Source organism: Leucoraja erinacea, chromosome 12 (assembly GCF_028641065.1).
Source record: "Leucoraja erinacea ecotype New England chromosome 12, Leri_hhj_1, whole genome shotgun sequence".
NCBI lineage: Eukaryota > Metazoa > Chordata > Chondrichthyes > Rajiformes > Rajidae > Leucoraja > Leucoraja erinaceus.
Window position 1 is genome coordinate 55105778 of NC_073388.1, and position 19482 is coordinate 55125259.

Sequence of the window (19482 nt, forward strand, 5' to 3'; positions counted from 1 at the left end):
TCAGTGTATTGAGTATAGAGGTTTGGACATTGTTACAGTGGTGAGGCTGCATTTGGAGTATTGTGCTCAGTTTTGGCCACCCTCCTATAGAAAGGATGCCATTAAGCTAGAAAGAGTGGGAGAGAAGATTTATTAAGATTTTGCCAACACTCGAGAAACAGGTTGAAAGCACAGATAGGAAATGATGGGATGAATGTACAGCGTTTTTTTAAATCCAGGATAGGGGAATGAAGAACCAGAGCATATTGGTTTAACGTGAGAAGGGAAAGATTTAGTTTAGTTTAATTTAAAGACACAGCACAGAAACAGGCCCTTTGGCCCTTTGGTCCACCGAGTCCGCACCAACCACCGATCCCTGCACATTAACACTACCCAACACACACTAAGGACAGCCTTACATTTATACCAAGCCAGTCCATCACCGCCTTTGACCTCCCCACCGTCGAAGGGATCTATCGTAGTCGCTGCCTCGAGAAGGCAGCCAAAATCATCAAGGACCCACACCATCCTAGCCACACACTCATCTCACCACTGCTATCAGGAAGAAGGTACAGGAGCCTGAAAACTGTAACATCCAGGTTCAGGAACAGCTCCTTCTCCACAGCCATCAGGCTATTAAACACAACAAATAAGCTATGAGCTCTGAACTGGACTATATTATTATTTGTTATTTGCCCTATATTTGTTATTTATTGAACTTTTTCTTTTTTCACCGTTATATACAATGTTTTCATATTCACATATTCTGTTGTGCTGCAGCAAGTAAGAATTTAATTGTCCCATCTTTGGGAACATGTCAATATGATGAAAGGGGAAGTGTAGGGCGGTCTTGAAAAGGTGGAAAATCCCCAAGTCCTGAGCAAACACATCCTAGCATGTTATGGGAAATAACAATGAAAATGGCTGGGGCTTTGACAGACATTTTTATACGTTTGTTATCGACAGGTAAGACATCAGAATACCAAAGGGTCACTACTGAAGGGCAGCAGTGATAAGCTGAGGCTCGACCAGCCAGTGTGCTTTCATCATCAGTGGGAAAGTTATTGGAAGGGATTATGAGAGACAGGAAAGGCAAGAACTGATTAAGAATGGAGAAACTCAGCGGGTGAGGCAGCATCTATGGAGCGAAGGAAATAGGCGACGTCTCGGGTCGAGACCCTTCTTCAGCATTTTGTTGATTTTCCAGCATCTGCAATTCCTTCTTAAACAACTGATTAAGGATAGTCAGCGTGGCTTTCTTTGTGGGATATCATGCCTCATAAATGTAAGCACATTTTTGAAGAAAAGACTGAGCAGGCAGGGTGATTGTAGCTGTCTACATGGGCATTTACAAAGCCTTTGACAAGGTCCCTCATGTTGGGCTAGTCTGAATGTTTCAGTTTCAGTTTAGTGCCACGTACATCAAGGTACAGTGAAAAGCTTTTGTTGCATGCTATCTAATCAGCAGAAAGACAATATATGATTGCAATCGAGCCATTTACAGTGTATAAATCCATGATAAGGAAATATTAGATACAGTGCATGTAACCTGAATATTGTTTTGTAAGAGTCAGTGGGTGTGAGTGGAGAGTTGTTTTTCAGGTTGGAGGCCACGAGTATTCCATGGGGATTGATGCGAGAAATGACTAGTGTGATAGAATGGAGAGATGTTGGGCAACAAGCACATTGTTCCCTAAAAATGGCTACACAGGATGGCAAGGTGAAAAGTATCAAATTATTTCTTTCAATGAATGAGGCAATGAGTGCAAGAGATGAGACGGGACATTACAGTTGTCAATCTGAAGAAGGGTCTCGACCCGGAACGTCACCGATTTCTTCTCTCCAGAGATGCTGCCTGTCCCACTGTTACTCCAGCATTTTATATCTATCTACTGTTGTACGAACCATTGGTTTGGCAGCACATGGATTATTGTGTGCAGGTCTCTTCACCACACTACAGGAAAGATGTGATTGAACTAGAGGGCGCGCAGAAAAAAATTCAAGGATGTTGGCTGGAGTCATAGCGTGATACAGTGTAGAAACAGGCCCTTCGGCCCAACTCGCCCACACCGTTCAACAATGTCCCAGCTACCCTAGTCCCACTTGACTGAATAGTTTGAGTTATTAGAAAATATTGGATAGTCTGGGTTTGCTTTCCCTTAGTTAAAGGAAACCGTGAGATGACGTGATAGGGGTATGTAAAATTATGGGAGCCATATGTGGAGCAGATAACTGAGGAAGTCTGAAACGTCAAATACAAGCAAATGGGAGTCACTCAAGAAACAAAATTGGTTATCAATAAGCAAGTTCTGTCAATGGGACTGTTTGTGCACTGTACAGCCCTATGATTGTATGACACGGAAATACGGAATTAATGTAGGCATGTGGCATTAGTGGTGGTTGGCATAGATGCAGTGGTCCAAATACTGTACATCTGACTGAGGGCAATTATGGAGAGATAGCAGAGGTAGGAGGATTAAAGGGATCCGAGGAGAAAATTGGTCACACAATAGCATGAGGTCACCACACCTACACAGGAAATATGTGATTAAGCAAGAAAGACTACAGTCTGCTCATATTGGTGGAAATCAGTCAGCCTCGATAACAATCAGTGCGGGAGCACCTCAAGGCTGCGTGCTCAGCCCCCTGCTGTACTCACTCTATACTCATGACTACGTAGCGAACCACAGTGCGAACTCCATCATCAAGTTCGCTGACTACACCACTGTTGTGGGATGTATCACTGATGGGGATGAGTCAGAGTATAGAAGAGAGATCGAGCAACTGTCCATATGGTGCCAGCGAAATAACCTGGCCCTCAACACCAGCAAAACTAAGGAACTGATTGTGGGACTTTGGAAGGAGTAGGATGGGGAAAACACAGCCCCGTTTATATCAACGGGTCGATGGTTGAAATGGTCAAGAGCTTCAAATTCCTGGGCGTGCACATCTCTGAAGATCTTTCCTGGTCTGAGAACACTAATGCAATCATCAAGAAAGCTCATCAGCGCCTCTACTTCCTGAGAAGATTACGGCGAGTCGGTTTGTCAAGGAAGACTCTCTCTAACTTCTACAGGTGCACAGTAGAGAGCATACTGACGGGTTGCATCGTGGCTTGGTTCGGCAACTTGAGCACCCTGGAGAGGAAAAGACTACTAAAAGTAGTAAACACTGCCCAGCCCATCATCGGCTCTGACCTTCCTTCCATCGAGGGGAACTATTGCAGTCACTGCCTCAAAAAGGCTGGCAGTATCATCAAGGACCCACACCATCCTGGCCACACACTTATCTCCCTGCTATCTTCAGGTAGAAGGTACAGGAGCCTAAAGACTGCAACAACCAGGTTCAGGAATAGCTACTTCCCCACAGCCATCAGGCTATTAAACCTGGCTCGGACAAAACCCTGATTATTAATAAGCCATTATCTGTTATTTGCACTTCATCAGTTTATTTATTCATGTGTGTATATATTTATATTATGGTATATGGACACACTGATCTGTTTTGTAGTAAATGCCTACTATGTTCTGTGTGCTGAAGCAAAGCAATAATTTCATTGTCCTATCAGGGACACATGACAATAAACTCACTTGAACTTGAACTTGAAAGAGTACAGAAGAGCTTTACCCGAATGTTGTAGGAAGGAACTGCAGATGCCGGTATGAATCAAAGATAGACATAAAAACGTCACCTATTCCTTTTCTCCAGAGATGCTGTCTGACCCGCTGAGTTACTCCAGTTTTTTTGTGTTTACCAGAAAGTTGCCTGGAGTGGAGAATATTAACTATAAGAAGAGGTATCAAAATTAAATTATTTTTGCTGGAGCATCAGAGGCTGAGGGATAACCTGCCAGATGTTTATAGAGTTATGAGAGGTATGGATAGGGTAGATAGTCAGTCTTTATCCAAGGACAGAAATGTCAAACACAAGATGGCATAACTTTGTTAGAAAATGAACTTTAAAGGAAATGTATGAAGCAAGTTCCTTTCGGTAGAGATTGTAGCTGCTAAGAACGCAATGCGGGCAGATGGTAGAAGCAGATGTAATAGTGACATTTAAGAGGCATTTAGCCAAACATGTGAACAGACAGGAAATTAAGGGCACAGACCATATATAGCAGATGGGCTTAATTTAGATTTTCATCATGGCCACCACCGATATGGTGGGCCCAAGAACCTGTTCCTGTGCTCATCTCTTCTGTTCTAAGGCTGGTTTGCTAGTAATGGTAATACCCAATTCCTGAAATAAAAACTAAAAAAATGAGTGCACTACTCTAATGATAAACCTACCCAAGTCACACTATAAACTGACAAAAGAATGCACCCAGATTATGAAAGGTTCAGTATCTATATTGTAACCAACAAAGTTGCAACACATGAATAAAAAAAGTAGTCAAGCTAAAATTTACATCAATGTGCTTGTACACATGTTTTGCAATCTCTTACTTTACCTTTGAAACAAATTAATCAATTACATTTTTCACAATGCAAGAATATTTTCTTGCATTGTGAAAAACCAAATGTGCTATTTCATTGTATCTCGTTACTTTCATACATTTTTCACACTACATCAATGTTCCATTCATATATAGAAACAGGTTTATCAGGCAGCAGATAATTTTTACTTAATTGAGTTACATATTCAGTTTGTAGGTCAAATGCAGGTCGCTGCATTTTAAGTTGAAAGCTTGTTTCATAATTTGGAACGATATATCCTAATGCAACTATTCATTATTTTCCTTTGAAAAAATCAGAAAACTCAGATCTTTAGGTACAGTGCACCAAAGAAGACAAATTTGCTGTTTAAAAATAAAATCCTTCTAGTTAATAGGAGTGTCATAGAGTTGTACAACACAGAAACAAGTGCTTAGACCCACCATGTTCATGCCAACTTTGTTGCCTACCCACACTAATCACATTTTCTTGCATTAGGACCATATCCTAAGGGAAGAGAAGAGATTTGAACTTTTTTTTCGCTATCCATCACAGTGAGGAATGTGGAGGAGTCACTGTGGTGGATGTTTATGTTAAAATGTATTTTCGGTGTTCCGTTGCTTTTTATTTGTATGACTGACTTGACAAATGAAATTCCTTGTATGTTGCAAAACAAACTTTCCTTCATGGTGAGAATGTCAAAAGCTAGAACATTCTACACGCAATACCCTGGCTGATGCCTCTTTCAGGGAACTACAAACCCTAACTCCAAGATTGTTCTGTTCTACAACACCCCCCAGAGCCCTGCCATTCAGTGTGAAGGTACTTCCCTGGTTTGACTTCCCAAAATATAACCTCTCACACAAATCTGCATTAAACACCATTAACCATTGCTCAGCCCACTTGCCCAGCTGGTTAAGATCCTTCTGCAGTTATTTCCTAACAATATTTGTTATCTGCAATATTACACACTTTAGTGTCATCTGCAAACTCACTAATCAAGCTTTGTAGATTGTTTGATTGAAAAGCAAGGACATTTAAAGAACGGGCCAAGAGACAAGGCATCCAATAAAAGGAACGCAAATACAGGCCTACGTTTTTTTCGACCTTAAATCATGCAGATAGTGGGTGAGCAGCCATTTTGAGAGGAGACAATTTAATTTTGATAAATTGGCAGGAAAAAAGAGAGATTTTTTTAATTGAATAGGTGGAACATTTAGAGCAGCAGGCATTTGATTGGCTAAGAAAGGGACACCGCAGCCAATAAAAGGAAGGTAAGATTTAGTGTAGTGACTGTGTTGGGCATGGAGCGCTGGGTTGAGGCCCAACTGCAAAACTGAGGCTTTGGCTCCAGGAGCTATGCTGAGAAGGATTGAGGAAAGGACTGTTGAACTCGCAAGTGAGTTCGTTTCAAGCCCGGTGGGGCAGCAAGAGAAAGCAGGAACTAAAAAAGAGCCGTTGGGATTAAATAAAGTAGGGGTGCAGCAAGAGAAAACCCACTCGGTCACATGGAGTAAATAAAAACTCTGTACAGACAGCACCCGTAGTCAGGATTGAACCCCTGTCTCTGGCGCTATAAGGCAGCAACTCTACTGCTACGCTAAAGTGCCACTCAGTTCAGTTTAGTTTATTGTCACACGTACAACGGGACAGTGAAAAGCTTTGTTGCGGACTAATCAGTCAGCGGTAAACCATACATGATTACAATCAATCCATTTACAGTGTATAGATATATGATAAGGGAGTAACATTTAGTGCAAGCTAAAGCCAGCAAAGTCCATTCAAGGATAGCCAGAGGGTCACCAAAGAAGTAGATAGTAGCTCAGCACTGCTCCTAGGGTTTATAGTTCATTTATAGTTCCCAGGCTTTTCCTTGCAGCCTTTCCTAAGTAGAGACACAACAGGAGCCACCCTCCAGTCTACCAGCACCTAGCCTGTGTCTATGATGATTGATACATCCCAGCCAGGGCTCCCACAATTACTTCGATATCTTCCCAAAGCTTCCTTGGATATATCTGCTCAGGCCCAGGAGATTTATCTAACTTCATACACCTTAGTATAGCCAACACCACCTCGACCATAATCCAGTCTGTCCTCAAGACATCCCCATTAATTGTCCCAAGTTTCCCAATCTTCATGATTATCTCCATGGTAAAAACAATGGAGAAATGCTCATTGTGGGCCATCCCCATCTCATGCGACTCCACAGACATCTCCGCTTTGGTTTCTGAGGGGCCCTTTCTCAATTTCCTGTATTATGCTCATAAAATCTCTTTAGATTGTCCTTAATATTATCTGGCAGAGCTATATCCAACCCTATTTGCCTTCCTGATTTCCTTAAGTATGCTCCTGAGTTCCCAAATTATTCCAGGGATACACTTGATCCCAGCTGCCTATACCTGTCCCATGCCTCCTTTGTCCTGACCAAAGCCTCGTTTTCTCTCATCCCCCAAGCTTCCTTACTCCCACCTGCCATGCCCTTCACTCTCACAGGAACATGCATGTCCTGAATTCTCGTCATTGCTCTTTAAAAAAGCATTCCACTTTCCAGATGTTCTTTTGCCTAGAAACAACCTACCTAAATCAACTTCACTAATTCCCTCTCTAATACCGTCAAATCTAGCCTTTCCCCAGTTCAAATTTTTAACTGGGGCCACCCCTGTCTTTACCCATAGAGGGTCTGTCCCACTCTCCCAGGTCCTCTGCCGAGTTGAAAGAACCTTAAAAAAAACAAACTAATCAAGATTATTGTGATCTACGAACTCCTCCTTCCGACTATCTTTGTACTCGTGGACATTTTTTGTCAGGCTGGAAAAAATGTCCCGACTTACCTGATGCCCCAAGTACCCACGGCTGCCATAATATATCTACAGACTCCTACGGCCTCCTACGGATATTCTCTGAATTTGAATCAAGGGGAAAACTCGGGAGAATTTGTGAGTAACTCTGGAAAGTGGGACAGGCCCTTAACTATTTTAAAGCTAAAAGAACTGTGGTTGTTAGTCCCAAACAAATTCCCCACAGACACTACAGTTACTTGGCTTCCCATTCAACTAGGAGTACATCCAGCTTTGTCCTCTCACTTGTAGGGGCTTTACATATTGCTTGAGGAAACTTTCCTGAACACATTTGACAAATGTTACCTGTCTACAGCCTTGACACTAAGGCAATCCTTCTCTATATTGGGAAATTTAAACTCCCCTACCATCACAATCATATTGTCTTATAGCTGCCTTCAAAACCCTAGCATGTTTGCTGTTCTAATTCCTGTTGACTGTACATTGGCCTATAATACACTCCTTCTCTGCCAATCTGGTTTAAATACACACAAGTAGTACACACAGAACTACCTGTCAAGATGTTGGTTCCCCTCCAGTTCAGGTATAACCCATTGCTCTTGTACAGGTCACTTCTGCCCCACAGGAGACCCCAATGGTCCAAACATCTGAGTTCCTGCTCCCTGCACCAACTCGTCAGCCAGGCATCCATCCGTGCTATCTTCCTGTTCCTATTCTCACTAGCATGTGGAACCCGGAGAAATCCCGAGATCATTATCTTGTAGGTCCTGCCTTTTATCCTTTTGCCTAACTCCCTAATATTCATTTTACAGGACCTCATCACTTCTCCTACCCATGTGTTTTGTGAAACATGCACAATGACTTCTAGCTCCCAACAGCCCCTTTGTGAATATCGTGTAGCTGTTCTGGCACCAGAGAGGCAACAAACCATTCTGGAGTCTCAATTGCTGCCACAGAATCTCCAGTCTCTCCCCCTAACTGATGGGTTTCCTGCTACTATGGCTGACATTACCTGACATTACCCTCCCTCGCTGTGCCTTAGAGCCAGGCATGGGGCCACTGACCTCCCACTGCTGCTTAACCCAGGCGGGTCATTCCAATATCTGAAAGGGTATGTTTGTTTTGAAGGGGAATGGCACAGACTCCGCCTGCACTCTTTTCCTGCTGCCTATGTTGGTGGTCAACTATCTACTCTCTCCCACTACCTTAGACATGACCTCCTCATTGTAGCTCCTATCTATGAACACCAAGTAGGACAACATGGAGGCACAGCGGTAAAGTTGCTGCCTTATAGCGCCAGAGACCGGGTTCAAACCTGACTATGGGTGCTGTCTATACGGAGTTTGTACGTCCCCCCCGTAACCATGTGGGTTTTGTCCGAATTCTTCGGTTTCCTGCCACACTCCAAAGACGTCCAGGTTTGTAGGTTAATTGGCTTGGTATAAGTGTAAATTGTCCCTAGTGTGTGTAGGATAGCGATAACGTGTGCGGGTCGGTGCGGACTCGGTGGGTTGAAGTGCTGTGTCTTTAAACTAAACTAATTGAAAGTAAACTAAACTATGGATCTACTCAGTCTCAACTTTCTGCATCCATTGACATTGAGCCATAGACGAGAAAACCAAATGAACAAAAATATCTAATTTTAAATATGCAATGTGAAACCTTTGAACTGTGACTTGCAATTGCGTATTTGTCCATGCCCTTGGGGCCTGAAGTTAATGATGAGACAATTTTTATTATTTAGAAGCTCATTAATCTCCAGCATAAATTCCCTTCCAACCATCATTGTAACTATTTTTCTGGTGTCATTGTCCCTCTATTAATTGAAAATCTGGCCAATACATTTGTTTACAAATTAGCAATAAGAATACACATCCGTTGTGGGTCAGTGAAAGGAAATTGCTGCAACTTAGTTGTAAAATGTTTTTCTGGGGCCAACCAGAATTTATTAACTCTGTGACCACCAACTTTACATACTTAATGTACATTCCCAAACGTAAACTGACATTTTTAGGAATCACAAAAAACTAACCTCCCTTCCATTGACTCCATGTATACCTCGCACTGCCTAGGCAAGACCAGCAGCATAATCAAGGACGTGTCGCACCTTGGCCACTCCCTCTTCTCCCCTCTCCCATCGGGCAAAACGTATAGAAGTGTGGAGATACACACCTCCAGATTCAGGAACAATTTCTTCCCAGCTGTTATCAGGCAACTGAATCATCTTACCACAACCAGAGAGCAGTCCTGAACTACTATCTACCTCATTGGTTACCCTTGGACTATTCTTGATCGGACTTTGCTGGCTTTACCTTGCACTAAACGTTATTTCCTTATCATGTATCTATACACTGTAAATGGATCGAATGTAATCATGTATTGTCTTTCTGCTGACTGGTTAGCACGCAAAAGCTTTTCACTGTACCTCGGTACACGTAACAATAAACTACACTGATAATGTAATCGTATTTATCAATTTAGTAATTTGTATTTAGCGTGTTACTTGTTGTATTAAAATAAGAATAATTAACTAGGTGCATTTTAAAGAATGTTACTTGTGTGTCATGATTATCCTTCATCCATAATCTTTATTTGATTTGATAAATTAGAGAGGTTAAATTACAATGAGAACACAAAGTACTTGTGCTACAACTCCAGGATAAGCGCTCAACTAAGAAAACCAAGCCCAAAACCAAATTATTATCTAACTATCGAACTAAATATATCAACTTACAATAAATAACTCAGTATGCAAAAGACAGCTACCCACATAATAACTAGCTGTTAAAAAAAACTAATCCTGTATATGCAAGTACATAATTGGCGTTATCACGTGGTATCTCCCTTCACTGGTGTTTCATTGAGTTAAGGGCCTGTCCCATGTGCGCAACCTTGGCTCGCAATTTACGCGTATGGGCCTCGCGGGGCCGGTCCTACTTAGAAGCGCGGAGGCTCTATTTGTGCGGGGCTGGTCCCAACATCGCGCGGGGCTCCGAAATTCCTGCAGTGTCTGAAAATTTTGCGCGCCTACGGCCTGTCCGCACGCAGGCACATTGTGGTCGTACGCAGCATCTTGCGTTTTTGTCGTATGCAGCATCTTGACGGTGTACACAGCATCTTGACGGTGTACGCCTAGCGCGTGGCGTTGCGCGATGACATCACCGCCCGGCGTGGCATTGCGTGATGATGTCACTGCCCAACGCTGTGCGATGCCCAAATTCAGTCGGCCCACCTCCTGCCCAGCTGATTGGTCAGCATTACGCAAATGATGTCACGCGCGTACTTAGCCCGTACTTCACGTGAACTGTTTGGTCACATCAAACGCACGCAATCGCATGCAAGTGGGACAGGCCCTTTGAGCCCACAACACCTCAGGAAGGCTCAACAGTTGGTTCTGGTGTCCCAGAACAGATATCGGAAAGGATTGTAAGACTGGTGGAGATATCAGAGACGGGGATGGTAAAACTCAACTAAAGGTTTTGAAATGTATTTAAAAAGTTTGAACTTCCATTTCTTAATTCAATTCAATTCAATAGCCCTTTATTGTCATTCAAACATTTTTAGGTTTGAACGAAATTTCGTGCCTGCATATAACAGCAAAAAAACCCCAACAAAACCCACAATTAACACAGTTCCACATAAACATCCATCACAGTGAATCTCCAAACACCTCCTCACTGTGATGGAAGGCAAAAGCCTTATCTCTTCCTTGTGCTTTGTTTTCCTCCCGCGGGTCAGGCAGCCAAACTGCAACGTCAAGGCGATTGGGGCTCCCGATGTTAAAGCCCCCCGGCGGGCGATGGTAAGTCCCGCGGCCGTTTAATCCGCGCCGGGTGATGTAAGCCCCTGCTTCGGGCCGATTCAAACCACTCGATTCGGGCGGGAGAAGTTGCCGTTGCAGGAGCTCCCCGAAAATTGGTCTCCCACCAGGGACCTGTGAGCTCCCGTCTCCACCGTCCACAGGGCCTGCGGCCGAACCTACGAAGCTCCGAAGTCGGGTGCAGCCGCAGCGCCACCACAGCTACGAAGTCAGCCTGCTCCGCAATGGTGAGTCCACAGGCTCTTTGGCTGGAGCCCTCAGGTCGATTCCGGGTGGAGGCCGCCAGCTCCACGATGTTAGGCCCCAACGACAACGGAGACAAGGGAAAAGTCGCGTCCCCCGTTCAGGGAAGAGATTAAAAAGTTTCCCCCACACCCCCTCCCCCTCACATATACACAGCTAAAAATAAACCAAAAACATATGCTAACAGGACAAAAAAAATTAAAAAAAGACAGACTGACTGCAGGCAACCGCTGCCACAAGGCACCACCAGTTCTCCATGACCAGATCCAATCAGCTAGGTCAGGTGGCACAGTCAAGTAAGTCAGAATACACACAGGGCAGCACAGTGGCACATCAGTAGAGTTGCTGCCTTACACCGCCAGAGACCTGGCTTCGATCTTGCCTACAGATGTTGTCTGAATGGAATTTTACATGCTCCCTGTGACCATGTGGGTTTTCTCCTGGTGCTCCGGATTCCTCACACAATCCAAAGGTGTGCAGGTTTGGAGGTTAATTTGCTTCTGTAAATTGTCCCTAGAATGTAGGATAGAACTAGTTTTCTAGATTGTCGGTTGGTGCAGACTTGGTAGGCCGAAGGACCTGTTTCCACGCTATATCTCTAAACTGAACTAATATAACAGAAATGATGATCAGATTCAGATTCAGATGATAAGGCTGGAGGGGCAGATATAAGAAGAAAAAATGCTCCATTGGGAAAATAAAAGTGTAAAATATTCTTTCCTCTGATCTGCCTGCAGATTCACGTCTGAGCATCTGACTATTTTATTCTTGTTAAATTAATAAATGAGATACCTTGTTATTTTCCTAAAACACCCAAGTCCAATATGTGAAATGTCTCCTCCTAGAACAGACATGCCATTCCAGAATCAATCTGGTGAACCTTCACTTCACTTCCTCTATTGCATAGGAGGGTAGACCTACACAATATTCCAGATTATGTATTATTTGAACTCCATCTTCTCTTATGCTCTTGCAATCAAGGCCGGATTACCATTTGCCTTCCTACATGTTTGCTGAACCTGCATGTTAACTTACAGCGGTTCATTTTCAAGAACCCCAAGTCAAATTCAGCATCAACTATCTCCAATTCTGTTTTTCTCCCACGGTCAACACCTCGCATGGTTCCACATTCTGTGCACCATACCCTTCCCCATTCCCTTATTCTGTCTGTCCATAACTTCTCAAAGTTTCTCTACATTGTCATCCCAACCCAAACTGCCACTAAGCTTTGCATCTCCTCATCGTGTGGAGAAGGTAGTTTCTGTCATTGCAAATGTTGCTTTCTAGTGAACTTGCCCTTCCATCTCTTCAAGGCCGGGTATAATTTGTTATATAGAAACATAATATTCTGGTAACATTCAGCAGTTCAGGCAACGTCTGTCATAAGAGAACCAAAGTTTCCAGGTTGAGACACTTCCACCACAACTGGAATAATGAAAATGTCCAAGTTCTGATGAAAAGTCTTTCACCTGCAAGTTTACTCAACTTCTCTTTCAACAAATCTGCTAAGTGTGATCAGGATATTTTTAATTTTGATCTCAAGAGTTCTGCAGTGTTTTGATTTTAGTTTTTGTTTAGTTTAGAGATACAGTGCGGAAACAGGCCCTTTTGCCCGCCGAGTCTGCACCGACCAGCGATCCCTGGACATTGACACTGTCCTACACACACCAGGGACACTTTACATTTATACCAAGCCAAATAACCTGTACGTCTGTAAACAACATGTGGAGGGAAACCAAATATCTGGGAGAAACCCCACGCAGGTCATGGGGAGAATATACAAATTTCGTAAGGACAGCACCCGTTTTCAGGATTGAACCAGTGTCTCTGGCACTGTAAAGCAGTAGCTGTACTGCTACGCCACTGTGCAGATAGTTCTTTTCTAGGACACTGTGACCAAATATTGAAATGTTCATAGAGTCACAGAATTATATTATATTAAAATGAGCACACCGAGTCCATGCTGACCATCAACATATTTACACTAATCCTGTATTAATATCACTTTTCATTCTCCCCACATTCCCATCATCTCCCCCCTGATTCTACCATACACCTTGGGACAATTACGGTGTCAAATTAATCTATCACTTCTTTCAGCTATGGACGGAAATCCATCTGATCTCAGGGAAATTGTGCACACTCCACACAGACAGCATGCAAGGATGGATTTGAGCCCAGGTCTCTAGTGCCGAGAGGCAGTGGCTGTACTAGTTACACTGCTTTGATGCCCAAGATATGGTCTGACCAAGGCTCTTTGCTTTTCAAACTTGTATTTGTTGGTGGTGAAGGAGCACAATTTTACCTTGTAATAGCAATACATTTCATCCTGATTTGGATCCCTTATCATGGAAAACATCGCAGCAAAGATAACTTGCCATTGGAGGCATAAACATTAATATGGAGATAGGGTGATTATCAACAGCATTGTGTCCTATTAAAGAGGTGGCCAGGTTCCATGACACCCACATATGCAAAGTGTGTGCTTCTGCAATCAGATGTACAAAGTTGTCAAATTTGGATTCAGTAAAGCATTGAAAGCCATCTGCACTTGAATGTATGGTTTCTCTTGATCATTAACACAATCATTTCCCTCACTTCCCATTGCAATCTGTTTGTTACCATAACTACTATTTTGATATAGTCATCATAAGATTTTTAGATCATGTGATAGTGAATTAGGCCATTCGGCTCATCGTCGACTGCCATTCAATCGTGACTCCCTCCTAACCCCATTCTCCTGCCTTCTCCACATTACCTCTGACACCCGTACTAATCAAGAATCTATCTCTGCCTTAAATATATCCACTGACTTGGTCTCCACAGCCTTCTGTGGCAAAGAATTCCAGAGTTTCATCACCCTCTGATCAAAGAAATTATTCCTCATCTCTTTCCTCAAATAACGTCCTTGAATTCTGGGGCTATGACCTCCACTCCTAGACATTCCCACTAGTGGAAACATCCTCTCCACATTCACTCTATTCAAGCCGTTCACTATTCTTTACTTTTCAATGAGGCCCCCCTCATTCTTCTAAACTCCAGCGAGTATATGCCCAGTGCCATCAAACTCTCATTATATGTTAACCTGCTAATTCCTGGGATAATTCTTGTAAACCTTCTCTGGACCCTCTCCTGAGCCAGCACATCCTTTCTCAGATATGGTGGCCAAAATTGCTCTCAATACTCCAAATGTGGCCTGACCAGCGCCTTATAGAGCCTCCGCATTACAACCCTGTTTTTTTTGTATTCTGTCCCTCTTGAAATAAATGCTAGCATTGGGTTTGCATTCGTTTATATAACGTTTATACATTAGAATATTTCACTGATTATACTGCTCTATGACGTAATGCTCCTTATTTCCTCCTAACTTCTGACAAACTCATGGTGACTAATTTTTCCCCTTTGAGCAGTATTCGTTGTTAACGTGGACTGTTCCGGAATAGAAACTGACGGATTCTACTGCAACCTTTGGATGAACAGATCACAGTCCATTTTCCTTCACAAATGGTCCACATCGGGTTTCCACAACCGCTTGCCCCCCAACCATATTTCCCCGGTGTCTCCACATCACTGTTGAAACCCTTCAAGAGATTTAGGGTTTATCTTTTAACCCTAAACATGCAAGGGTGAAAACCCTTAACCCTTACGATTAAGGGTTTCAACCCATAGCATATCGCATTACTTCAAAGACCTTGGTAATGCGGAGGACTTGTTCGTGAACACAATGCTGCTACATGGATCTACATTTCCAAGTGACGAACATGCAAGTTTCGTACATATTCCACGCTGATAAGCAACGCTAAGTGAACACTTACCCGCCGCGGTCAACTGTTGAAACATGTCGCGAGTGTGATCTGCTATCAAGACTTCAACTGATGTAAAACAGTAATTCGGCCACCAGACCAGCGAAGGTGCGGTTCTGTTCGAAGCGAAGCTGCGTGGACTGTGTAAAGCCTGTACATTTTACATTTCCGTTTTTTTTTTCCACTCGGCTTGTGTTTGCGGTGGGTTTTTTTTATGTAAATGAAGTCTGCAAGCGGCGGGGGATTTCTTTGCCTGCTGGTAAACTGGAGAGCGGGCAGTTTCGGCAGGGTGTTGTTGAAATGTGTTTGAACTTCTGGGGGTTTCACAGAGCACAACGAAATGCGGGCGTCCAAGTTGCCAACGAGAGCATCTGCACATATTCAGCTCCCTGCTCAGTCATACAGCATGGAAACAGGCCCTTCCGCCCAACTAGCCCACGCCGACTAACATGCCCCATCCACACAAGTCCCAACTCTTGTGCATTTACCCCATATTCCTCTAAACCTTTCCTGTCCATGCACCTGTCCAAATGGTTTTTTTTTAAACGTTGCATAGCACCTGCCTCAACTACCTTCTCTGGCAGTTGGTTCCATAAACCCACCACCTTTTGTGTCAAAACAAAATTGTCCCTCGGGTTCCTATTAATATATCCCCCCCCCCCCCCCCCCCCCCCCCCCCCACAAGGACCCAAGCAGTCGTTCCAGCTGCGACAGAGGTTCACCTGCATCTCCTCCAACCTCATCTATTGCATCCGCTGCTCTAGATGTCAGCTGCTCTACATCAGTGAGACCAAGCGTAGGCTTGGTGATCGTTTTGCCGAACACCTCCGCTCGGTCCGCATTAACCAACCTGAACTCCTGGTGGCCTTGCACTTCAACTTCCACTCCCAATCAGTATCCGACCCCTCTCTGTCCTGGGCCTCCTCCATGGCCAGAGTGAGCAACACCGGAAATTGGAGGAACAGCACCTCATATATTCCACTTGGGGAGTCTGCATCCTGGTGGCATGAACATTGAATTCTCCCAATTCTGTTAGCCCTTGCTGCCTCCTCCCCTTCCAATCTCTCCCTCAGCTCTCGGGCTCCTCCTCCTTTTTCCTTTCTCCTCCCCCCCCCCCCCCCCCCCCCCCCATCAGTCTGAAGAAGGGTTTTGCCTGAAACGTTGCCTATTTCCTTCACTTCCTTCACTATTTCCTTTGTGCACCTGCTGTTGCACCCGCTGAGTTCCTCCAGCTTTTTTTTGTGTACCCCCAGCATCAACTAATGTCCTCTGGTTCTTGATTGCCCTCCTCTGGGTAAAAAACTGTGCGCATTTACCAAATCTATTTCTCCTATGATCCTATAGACCTCTATACGATCAGCTCCCATCCTCCTGCGCTCCAAGGAATAAAGTCCTAGCCTGCTCAACCTCTTCCTCTAGCTCAGTCCCTCCAGTTCAAGTGGCATCTTCGTAAATCTTCCCTGCACCCTTTCCAGCTTAACATCGTTCCTATAACAGCATGACGAAAACTGAACACAACCCTCACCAATGTCATAAAGTCATAACTGGCAGGGAACATAAAAACTCACTATAAAAGCTTTTATAGATATGTGAAGAGAAAAAGATTAGTTAAAACAAATGTAGGTCCCTTGCAGTCAGAAACAGGCGAATTGATCATGGGGAACAAGGACATGGCAGACCAATTGAATAACTACTTTGGTTCTGTCTTCACTAAGGAAGACATAAATAATCTGCCGGAAATAGCAGAGGACCGGGGGTCAAATGAGATGGAGGAACTGAGTGAAATCCAGTTTAGCCGGGAAGTGGTGTTAGTTAAATTGAATGGATTAAAGGCCGATAAATCCCCAGGGCCAGATAGGCTGCATCCCAGAGTACTTAAGAAAGTAGCCCCATAAATAGTGGATGCATTAGTGATAATTTTTCAAAACTCTTTAGATTCTGGAGTAGTTCCTGAGGATTGGAGGGTAGCTAATGTAACCCCACTTTTTAAAAAGGGAGGGAGAGAGAAAACAGGAAATTACAGACCAGTTAGTCTAACGTCGGTAGTGGGGAAACTGCTAGAATCAGTTATTAAAGATTGGATAGAAGCACATTTGGAAAGTGGTGAAATCATTGGACAAAGTCAGTATGGATTTATGAAAGGTAAATCATGTCTGACGAATCTTATAGAATGTAAGATGTAACTAGTAGAGTGGATAAGGGAGAACCAGTGGATGTGTTATATCTGGACTTCCAGAAGGCTTTCAACAAGGTCACATAAAAGATTAGTATACAAACTTAAAGCACACGGTATTGGGGGTTCAGTATTGATGTGGATAGAGAACTGGCTGGCAGACAGGAAGCAAACAGTAGGAGTAAACGGGTCCTTTTCACAATGGCAGGCAGTGACAAGTGTGGGTACCGCAAGGCTCAGTGCTGGGACCCCAGCTATTTACGATATATATTAATGATGTGGACGAGGGAATTGAATGCAACATCTCCAAGTTTGCGGATGACACGAAGCTGGGGGGCAGTGTTAGCTGTGAGGAGGATGCTAGGAGGCTGCAAGGTGACTTGGATAGGCTGGGTGAGTGGGCAAATGCATGGCAGATACAGTATAATGTGGATAAATGTGAGGTTATCCAGTTTGGTGGCAAAAACAGGAAAGTAGACTATTATCTGAATGGTGGCCGATTAGGAAAGGGGGAGATGCAACGAGACCTGGGTGTCATGGTACACCAGTCATTAAAAGTAGGCATGCAGGTGCAGCAGGCAGTGAAGAAGGCGAATGCTATGTTAGCATTCATAGCAAAAGGATTTGAGTATAGGAGCAGGGAGGTTCTACTGCAGTTATACAGGGTCTTGTTGAGACCACACCTGGAGTATTGCGTACAGTTTTGGTCTCCTAATCTGAGGAAAGACATTCTTGCCATAGAGGGAGTACAGAGAAGGTTCACCAGACTGATTCCTGGGATGTCAGGACTTTCATATGAAGAAAGACTGGATAGACTCGGTTTGTACTCGCTAGAATGTATAAGATTGAGGGGGGATCTTATAGAAACTTACAAACTTCTTAAGGGGGTGGACAGGCTAGATGCAGGAAGATTATACCCGATGTTGGGGAAGTCCAGACCAAGGGGTCACAGTTTAAGGATAAGGGGTAAATCTTTTAGGACCGAGATGAGGAAAACATTTTTCACACAGAGAGTGGTGAATCTCTGGAATTATCTGCCACAGAAGGGAGTTGAGGCCAGTTCATTGGCTATATTTAAGAGGGAGTTAGATGTGGCCCTTGTGGCTAAAGGGATCTGGGGGTATGGAGAGAGGGCAGGTGCAGGATACCGAGTTGGATGATCAGCCATGATCATAATGAATGGCAGTGCAGGCTCGAAGGGCCGAATGGCCTACTCCTCCACCTATTTTCTATGTTTCTATAAGGTCATAAATGATACGTGGAATTAGGCCATTTGGCACATCAAGTCTACTCCCACCATTCAATGGTTGGCCTATCCCTCCCTCGTAACCCCATTGGCCTGCCTTCTCCCCATAACCGCTGACACCTGTACTAATCTATCTATCTCTGCCTTAAAAATATCCACTGACTTGGCATCTACAGCCTTCTGTGGCAAAGAATTCCATAGATTCACCACCCTCTGACTAAAGAAATTTCTCCTCATTTCCTTCCTAAAAACAATGTAATGCACAACTATAAAACAACTTCTATACTCAATACTCTGACTAATGAAGGCTTGTATGCTGAAAGGATTTTTGACCAACCCATCTATCTGCGATGCCACTTTTATCAAATGATGTACCAGCACTCCTAGATCACTCTGCTCAACGACATTCACCAGGGCCCTGCCTTTCACTGTGTACGTTTTGCTCTGGTTAGACTTCTCAAAATGCAACACCTCAAATGTCTGTGCATTAAACTCCATCAACAATCCCTCAGCTGATCTGCCCAACTGAGCAATATCCTGTTGCAATTTTTGACAACCATCTTCACTATCTACAATACAACCACTTTAGTGTAATCTACAAACTTGCAAATCATGCCTTGCACCTTCTCATCCAAATCATTGATATAGATGACAAACAGCAATGGGCCAAGCATCGAACCCCGAGGCACACCACTGGTCACAGGCTTCCAGTCCAAAAAACAACCTTCCATCATCACCCTCTGCTTCCTTCCATAAAGTCAATTTTCCACCCATTCGGCTATCTCTCCTTGGATCCCATGCAATCTTATGCCACTGTCCCATTTAGGAAACCTGAACGGAAACCTCTGGAGACTTGGCGCCCCGCCCAAGGTTTCCATGCGGTTCCCGGAAGTTGCAGGTGGTTGCCGGAGGTTGCAGGTGGTGGAAGCAGGTAGGGAGACTGACAAAAACCTCCGGGAACCTCACGGAAACCTTGGGTGGGGCGCA

The 19482-nt window shown here is 43.9% G+C and overlaps 1 protein-coding gene across 3 annotated transcripts in view; it reads right to left on the minus strand.

Annotated features, from left to right (window-relative positions):
- Window positions 1-19482, minus strand: part of gpr174 (G protein-coupled receptor 174) — a 52195-nt gene that overhangs the window by 22627 nt on the left and 10086 nt on the right. For 2 of the 3 annotated variants that reach the window (XM_055644161.1, XM_055644159.1), the window contains exon 1: window positions 15089-15697. The exons of the other annotated variant lie outside the window; for it this stretch is intronic. The gene's annotated coding sequence lies outside the window, so the exon portion shown is untranslated. Of the gene's footprint in view, window positions 1-15088; window positions 15698-19482 lie in introns of those variants that run through there. 3 annotated transcript variants of the gene reach the window in all.